This window comes from Poromitra crassiceps, assembly GCF_964638095.1.
Source record: "Poromitra crassiceps genome assembly, chromosome: 11".
Taxonomy (NCBI): Eukaryota; Metazoa; Chordata; class Actinopteri; order Beryciformes; family Melamphaidae; genus Poromitra; species Poromitra crassiceps.
Window position 1 is genome coordinate 6175135 of NC_139643.1, and position 9366 is coordinate 6184500.

Genomic DNA, 9366 nt, shown 5'->3' on the forward strand with positions numbered 1-9366 from the left:
ATGCTGTTGTGGGAAATTGTTATTACAATAAAAACTAGAAAAAACATGAGATTGGAGATAAGGCTTATCTTGAAATAGAATGAGTTACACCGTCACTTAGATTTACTTTGAACTAAAAGGTTTCTCAGCAGTATAAATTCTCATTATGCATCTTCAGTTTTTCTTCAAACTCAAACAAGACTTGCATCTTCAGTTTTTCCTGTCAAGTAAACAGTTTTGCCAGAAACTCAATTGAATGGTTTCTCTCCTGTATAACTTCTCATGTGTCTCTTCAGAGACTTGTTCAACTGAACTACTTTCCACACATTGAACTTCAACAAACAAAGACGTTTCTTAGTCTATTTTTTGAAGAAAGAAAAAAAAATATATATATTTATTTTTTATTTTATTTTTTTGCGATATGATATTTCATCTCAACGATACATATCGTGACGTTTTACTATCGCGAAATTTCGTGGGACGATATATTGTGACACCCCTAGTAAGTAGTCTTATATACATATAATTGCTTATATGTACATATATCTAAACATATGCGAGAATAACCCTGTATGTCCATTACTTGTATGAACATATATGATCACATGTATGAGAATACGCATATGTTAATTGCTTATATGAGCAAACATGCTTGCATATGTAAGTAAATTCTTATATGTTAATTGCTGATATGCACATATATGTAGACATATGTAAGTTTAACCCTATATGTTCAATGCTTACACAAACATATATGATTACATGTATGCGAACATCCGCATATGTTAATTGATTATATGAGCATATATGTTGACATACGTAATAATGATCATATATGTTTAATGCTTATATGCACACATATTTTGATATGCAAGAGAATAACAGATATGTGTGTTGCTTGTATTTGCATATATGCGGAAATATGTAGAAATATTCTTATATGTTAATTGCTTATATGTACATATATATAAATATATGCAAGAATAACCCTGTATGTCCATTACTTGCATGGACATATATGATCACTTGTATGAGAATACTCATATGTTAATTGCTTATATGAGCATACATGCTTACATATGTAAGTAAATTCTTATATGTTAATTGCTGATATGCACATATGTGTAGACATATGTAAGTTTAACCATATATGTTTAATGCTTACACAAACATATATGATTACATGTATGCGAACATCCGCATATGTTAATTGATTATATGAGCATATATGTTGACATACGTAGATGTGAGATCTTCAGGCACTGGTCTACTAATTGTCCCGAGGACCAAATCAAAACATGGTGAAGCCGCGTTCTCCCACTATGCCTCTCATAACTGGAACAAACTCCCTGAACACATTAGATCTGCCCCTACTCTGCCTATTTTTAAATCCAAGCTAAAGACCTTTATGTTTACTCTTGCTTTTAACTGCTACTAAACTACTGCCTCTCTCGGCCTGTAATTTTTAATTTTTTTTCCTGTACATTTCCAACAAATGGACTGTACATGTAATAATAATACTGAAGAATGCCTTGTAACTTATTTAAAACAGAAATAATGTTTCATGTTTGTTAATTTGAGTATATATTTTAACTAAAACTGTCGGCTGTGTTTTTTATGTGTTTTTTATATGTGCATTGCTTTGCTGCTTGTTTTTTCGATTATTTTTTTGTAAAGCACCTTGAATTGCCTTTGTGTATGAAAGGTGCTATATAAATAAAATTTGACTTGACTTGACTTGACGTAATAATAATCATATATGTTTAATGCTTAAATGCACACATATTTTGATATGCAAGAGAATAACATATATGTGTGTTGCTTGTATTTGCATATACGCAGAAATATGTAGAAACATTCTTATATGTTAATTGCTTATATGTACATATATCTAAACATAATAGAATAACCCTGTATGTCCATTACTTGCATGAACATATATGATCACATGTATGACAATACTCATATATGTTAATTGCTTATATGAGCATACATGCTTACATATGTAAGTAAATTCTTATATGGGAATTGCTGATATGCACATATATGTAGACATATGTAAGTTTAACCCTATATGTTCAATGCTTACACAAACATATATGATTACATGTATGCGAACATCCGCATATGTTAATTGATTATATGAGCATATATGTTGACATACGTAATAATAATCATATATGTTTAATGCTTATATGCACACATATTTTGATATGCAAGAGAATAACATATATGTGTGTTGCTTGCATTTGCATATATGCAGAAATATGTAGAAATATTCTTATATGTTAATTGCTTATATGTACATATATCTAAACATATGCAATAATAACCCTGTATGTCCATTACTTGCATGCACATATATGATCACATGTATGAGAATACTCATATATGTTAATTGCTTATATGAGCATACATGCTTACATATGTAAGTAAATTCTTATATGTTAACTCATTGAATGCCATGGACGTCCTTCGACGTCCAATTAAATAGTGACGTAGAGTGCCACGGACGTCCTTCGACGTCCAATGCGTTTTTTGACGGTGGGACGTCGATCAAAGCCTTCCGCAGCTCCTGTACAACTATAGTAGCTATTGGAGGTCTATAACCTATTTTACAGAACCCTTAGGTGGCGACAGTGCTCTCCAGATTACAGAAATGTCAGGAATACACAGCCTGAAATAGCCTTGATGAAAGAGAACCCGCTCATGCTGCACTCCAGAGCCATGTAGATTGTTCTGGCTGCAACTGACGGGGGCTGCGAACACAGTCAATCCGCGCACACAACTGAGTCCTTCTGCCTCTGTCTGTCTGTCAGCATAGTTTCTCCACATGATTAGCCGCTAGAAAAGCAGCAGCGCGACACTGAAAAGCCAAACCTTTCACTGCAGTCCGCGTGTGGCTTCTCCATGTTGCGCTGCCTGGGAGGCGGCGCTTCCCAGGCTTCCTAGACGCTTGGTGCGAGGCTGTGTAGTGTGGGGAGGAGTTTTCAGCTGAGGGGGGGGGGGGGGGGGGGGGGAGGGGGGGGGGGGGCACGCAGGGCAGGACACAACTACACCACATCACTACATCAGAAAATATTACCGTATCTAGAGTCAGTGAATGTGCTTGAAATGCTGCATTTCACAAAAGGCTGAATATCTCAGCTTATAATTTGAAATGCCTGAAAACGCTGAAAACAACCTATCTTCTCCGGCTCATAACTAAAGAACGGAAAATGGTATCAATAAACTTTTTTTTGCTGATGATACAATAGAGTCTCCTTGTTCTTTTTGCGTGTTCGGTGTTTACATAGTAATATCACACAATATTCTGTGGGCCTCGAGAAATCACTGAAAACGCTCTGAAAACTCTGGCACTGGGAGCGTCCGTTCTCCAAAAGTGGCTGGCACTCAATGAGTTAATTGCTGATATGCACATATGTGTAGACATATGTAAGTTTAACCCTATATGTTCAATGCTTACGCAAACATATATGATTACATGTATGCGAACATCCGCATATGTTAATTGATTATATGAGCATATATGTTGACATACGTAATAATAATCATATATGTTTAATGCTTATATGCACACATATGTTGATATGCAAGATAATAACATATATGTGTGTTGCTTGTATTTGCATATATGCGGAAATATGTAGAAATATTCTTATATGTTAATTGCTTATATGTACATATATCTAAACATATGCGAGAATAACCCTGTATGTCCATTACTTGTATGAACATATATGATCACATGTATGAGAATACTCATATATGTTAATTGCTTATATGAGCATACATGCTTACATATGTAAGTAAATTCTTATATGTTAATTGCTGATATGCACATATGTGTAGACATATGTAAGTTTAACCCTATATGTTCAATGCTTACACAAACATATATGATTTCAATCAGGAGAGGCCAGTTGGTAGGATTAGACAAACTTTATTTAGCAATCGGCGTGCATGGCAAATGCTTTGGCGCTTGACTCCATTGGCCAGTGGCGCTGCTCTTGAGGCAGAGGAGGGCGCCTGCATGGGCTAGGAGATCCCTTGACTCCATTGGCCAGTGGCGCTGCTCTTGAGGCAGAGGAGGGCGCCTGCATGGGCTAGGAGATCCCCCCCCCCCGTGGGGGATCAGGAGTCAAGACTCGTTGGTGGTGGACTGGGGAGGTGGGTGGGGCAAAACAACGCTTCGGAGGCCGGCTTCAAGGGAGATGGACTGCCGTGGGCTGCTGCTGCTATGATCGGCCAGAGAGAGAGAGGTGACATAGAACCCTTGCTATATATATGAGGATTAACTGACGTCATGTTTGACGTCATAGCAGACGTCATACTAGGATTTTTGACTGACCACGTTGAGATCGGATTACGCGTGAGTGGCCTTCTGCTTGAACTATGGTCTGGAGACCTCACTTCAATCAGGAGAGGCCAGTTGGTAGGATTAGACAAACTTTATTTAGCAATCGGCGTGCATGGCAAATGCTTTGGCGCTTGACTCCATTGGCCAGTGGCGCTGCTCTTGAGGCAGAGGAGGGCGCCTGCATGGGCTAGGAGATCCCCCAAAAGGAAGATCTGATTACCGGAGGTTAATTGAGATCTGCAGGCGCCAGTAGTTGATTGCACTATTCCGGCCTTCGACCTTTTTAGCGGCTTACAGCTATTTGCGGCTGGCGCTCCCAACTCGGTCGGGCACCTTGCGATAGCGCTTCCCAGCTTGGCCTACCTGGCCGCCTTGGCGCTTCGCGATCGAACTTTCCGGCCTTCGACCTTTTTAGCGACTTACAGCTATTTGCGGCTGGCGCTCCCAACTTGGTCGGGCCTTCGATCTTGCTTTTCCTGCCTTCGACCTTTTTAGCGACTTACAGCTATTTGCGGCTGGCGCTCCCAACTCGGTCGGGCACCTCGTGATAGCGCTTCCCAGCTTAGCCTACCTGGCCGCCTTGGCGCTTCACGATTGTACTTTTCCTGCCTTCGACCTTTTTAGCGACTTACAGCTATTTGCGGCTGGCGCTCCCAACTCGGTCGGGCACGTGATAGCGCTTCCCAGCTTAGCCTACCTGGCCGCCTTGGCGCTTCACGATTGTACTTTTCCTGCCTTCGACCTTTTTAGCGACTTACAGCTATTTGCGGCTGGCGCTCCCAACTCGGTCGGGCACCTCGCGATAGCGCTTCCCAGCTTAGCCTACCTGGCCGCCTTGGCGCTTCGCGATTGTACTTTTCCGGCCTTCGACCTTTTAGCGGCTAACGGCTATTTGCGGCCGGCGCTCCTAACTCGGTCGGGCCTTCGATCTTGGTACATTAGAGTTTAGCTTGGCGCTTCCCGGCTTGGCCTACTTGGCTGCCTTGGCGCGACTACCCTGACTTTTTGCTCTCTCTTTCTCTTTCCCCCCCCAAAAGTGAGCCGGGGAGTTTACTGCGCCTTGCTGGCGCCGTGCTTTCGGGGAGCCACCACCAACGAGACATTTTCTTCATCGGCACGGAAGTCCGGGACATTGTTTGTTGCCATGCTCACCGATTTAAGGGAGGAGGGTTCTTTGGGCCGCCAGTATGGCCGCCTGCTCCGGGCGGATGTAGCTGGAGAATGCCGATGACGACCAGCGGCCCATTTGCTGGAGGGAGGCGGAGGACACTCCTTGCTCGGCGGCCGAGGTGGCCGCTCCGATCCTGAAGGAGTGGCTGGAGTAGTTCTTTGTCGGGAGGTTGCATTGCTGGAGCGTTTGCTTGAGGTGCAGGGTGAGCCAGGATCTTGTCATGTGGTGACAAGGTGCGATGAGGAACAGGGGGGCCGAGGGGCCGGTCCGAGGCCTGAGCCTGACGTAGTGAGCCATGGACGAGAAGGGGCAGAAGGGGGAATTGTTCCGGGCGATGACGATGTGCCGATGAGGGCCGGCGGCCCGTTTGCTGGAGGGAGGCGGAGGGCGCTCCTTGCTCGGCGGCCGAGGTGGTCGCTTCCGATCCTGAAGGAGTGGCTAGAGTAGTCCTTCGTCGGGGGTTGCATTGCTGGAGCGTCTGCTTGAGGTGCAGGGTGAACCGGGATTTTGTTGTGTGGTGACAGGGTGCGATGAGGAGCAGGGGAGCCGAGGGGCCGGTCCGAGGCCTGAGCTTGACGTAGTGAGCCATGAACGAGAAAGGGCAGAAGGGGGCTAGTGCCTTCCTGTATGCTATTGTGTGCTGGGGCGGCGGGGCTCTCTGGCTGCGGTGTCAGGGAAGAGAACGTTGTCCAGGCTACGCTCCATCGTGAACGATGACTCGCGCCCACTCCACGGCGTGCTAGTCGAACGCAGGAGTACGTTCAGTGAGAGACTGATTCCACCTAGATGCAGTACGGAGAGGCACAGGAAATCATTCCTGCCTGTGGCCATTAGTCTATTTAATGCCTCTCTTACAGAGCACCTCGGAGACGCTCAGTCTCCCTGAGACTGAGCCAGCCGATAGGTTAACTGTGCCTGGCTGAGCCACGTGTGGCGTATAGGGCAAGCCGACTTAATATAGTCCAGGGTGCAATAATGCTAATTGACACGGAATGTATACTTACCTGACGTGTTTTGTATTTTGCTACTTAGACATTCCACTTATTTTTGCTTCTAGCGCATTTACTAGTTATTCTATGCTATGTTTTTTTTTTTTTTTTTTCCCCTCCTGCTTATTGCTTAATATTGCATTTGCGTTGCATTTACTACTGTTCATTTTATTTTAAGCTATGTGTGTACTGTGAGCGAGCTACTGTAACCTGTCCCGATTTCCCCTCGGGGATCATTAAGTCATTCTGATTCTGCTTCTGAAGAAATGCCAGAGGCATTTTACTTTGAAATTCGTTAAGAACAGGAGGTGGTGTATTAGGACCGGGTAGCTTAACATGGAAAGACGTCAGCATTCCCTGGGCCGTCTGGCTTCGGTCCGAAGTTATGCAGTAACACTCATTCTAGCTGATGCTCAGACAAGCTCCGTGGGCCAGGGGTGTTAGAATGGCCCCTTGCGTGGTTATTATTATTATTGTTGTAATTATTATTATTATAATTATTATTATTATTATTATTATTGTGACTCCCGCTGGCCAGTTCCAGAGGCCATTCGACTGGTGAACAGCCACAGTACGAGAAGTGGTCGGTTTATCTAGACTAGGTCTGTACCTTGACCTTTTGATTTGAACCCTTGAACAAGTCTAATATGTACTTGGGTTGTATTGACTGAAATTAATTTGTATTGATCTGACACCTATATTCCTTTGTGGTGTTGGATACACTGTAATCAGGGATCTTGCTTTATCAGTGTCATTTATTGTATTTATTGTCTTTTTTATTTTTTATTTTTATGTCTACACAGCGTACAGCTTGTTTGCAGTATTCATGCCTTAAATTGCCCTTTGTGGGACTGGACTGGTAGATTGCCCGTTTAAATGCTGAAGTACTGATACTTTCCTCATGGGTCCTTTCGCGTCCACGGGTGACTGGTCCTCCGGGGTATGCTCGGTGCTGTGGTCGTCAACCCCGTCCTTGGTAGAGCAGGTAGCTCTTGAGAGAGGCGGGCAGGGGCAGTCCGTGGATTCTGCTCAAGCGGTCCCTTCCTAGAGCCGCCCGCACGGAGCGCCTGCACAGGTCCATCAGAGGGAGGGGATCCGGATCGAGTCCGTTTATGTACCGGATTCGTATTTCGCAGTGTCCCCACACGGCGCTCACTGCGGGGTACACCTTCCTGCCCTTAAGTCCTCCGAACGCCACCCCTAGGTCATGTCCGTCCACTATGAAACCTAACGTCCCCTCGTCCATGTCCAGGACGACTAACAGCGAGTCTGGTATTATGAAGGTGTCGTCGGGCTCCAGGAAGGCGGGGTAGGTTCTGCCCGCGTGGTTCTTGCCGTCGTGGTAGAGTTTACACCGGCCCAGGTCCCAGCCCCAGGACTCGGTGTTGTTTCCCACCAGGACCGTGTAGCCCGCCGAATGTATCGGCGCGTCGCCCGTGGCCACCCCGACCACGGCGTGGGACCCCCTCTGGCGCGTGGCCCAGCTGATCTCCCACACGTGCAGTCCCTGCGTGTAGCCCACCCGGCCGCGGATGGCGTCCGTGCTCTGCGCCACGGGTTGGCGGTGGAGCACCAGCTTGTTGACGTCCTTGACGAAGATGTTGAGCGAGCGGTCGTCGTTGTTCCAGGAATGCTGCTCCTGGACGTCCGGGCCGGCGGGCGGCATGTCCAGCAGCCGGTCCAGCCGGGAGGGCTTGGTGTGCTCCGGGGGCGTGGCGGATGCCAGGGTATTCGTCCGGGCGGGTTGGGTGGTGGTGGGGAGCACGTCGGCTTGCTGCGCGGGCGGGGGCGGGATCGGCTGTTGAGCCGGCTGGGCTGAGGCGAGCGTGGGGGAAATGGGGGGGGGGGTTTCCAGCACCCTCAGGCGAGCCTCCACTGATCTGTTAGCATCTAGCAGGGTCAGCAGGATGGCTCTTAATGGCCCGGGCAGGATCGGCTGCTGCTGGGCTGAGGCTAACGAGGGGGGAGTGGGGGGAATGGGGGGGGGGGGGTTTCCAGGGCTCTCAGACGAGCTTCTACAGATCTGCTATTATCTAGCAGGGACAGCAGAATGGCTCTTGACGACCCCTGTCGGCTCGGCGGAGCTACGAATGGGGCCGCTTCCGCTTCCGGGGCGGCGGCCTGGAGGTCAGTGCGACCAGGAGGTACGTGGCGTCTCGCGGCGGCCCCGCGGCCTGCATTTCCTCGGCGGCTCCCGGCTCCCGGGGCAGCTGCCTCTACTGGTCTTCGCCCGCGGCCTCTCGCACGTCCGCGCCGAGCGGCCTCTCCCTCCGGCACGCTCGCACGCGTTCTTGGGCGTCCACGGCGCGGCGCTTCGTCTTCTGTTACACGGGCCGTCGCAGTGGCGCGCCCCGTGCCACGGGAACGCGCGCTGGGCCTTCTCGTCGGGGCTATGCTGGCAGCCTGTGGTCCGGTCGCTTTGCCAACGTTTTCGTCGGACAGGGGACCGATGTCTAGGCTGCCGTCACAGTCCATGGGCTGCCCTGGCTCGGAACTCAACATGCCAGGAATGGGAATATCCACGGGTAGAGAAGGCTTGTGGGTGCTGATTCGGTCTGCGGATCTGGTGCAAAACAACGCTTCGGAGGCCGGCTTCAAGGGAGATGGACTGCCGTGGGCTGCTGCTGCTATGATCGGCCAGAGAGAGAGAGGTGACATAGAACCCTTGCTATATATATGAGGATTAACTGACGTCATGTTTGACGTCATAGCAGACGTCATACTAGGATTTTTGACTGACCAGGTTGAGATCGGATTACGCGTGAGTGGCCTTCTGCTTGAACTATGGTCTGGAGACCTCACTACATGTATGCAAACATCCGCATATGTTAATTGATTATATGAGCATATATGTTGACATACGTAAT

The 9366-nt window shown here is 47.3% G+C and overlaps 1 pseudogene across 1 annotated transcript; it reads right to left on the minus strand.

Annotated features, from left to right (window-relative positions):
* Positions 1-7460: 7460 nt before the first annotated feature.
* LOC310784798 (SPRY domain-containing SOCS box protein 1 pseudogene) lies at positions 7461-9001 on the minus strand (annotated as a pseudogene). Its single transcript has 2 exons — positions 8923-9001; positions 7461-8269 (listed from the first exon to the last, which is right to left on the minus strand). The product of its transcript is annotated as an SPRY domain-containing SOCS box protein 1 pseudogene (transcript).
* Positions 9002-9366: the final 365 nt, after the last annotated feature.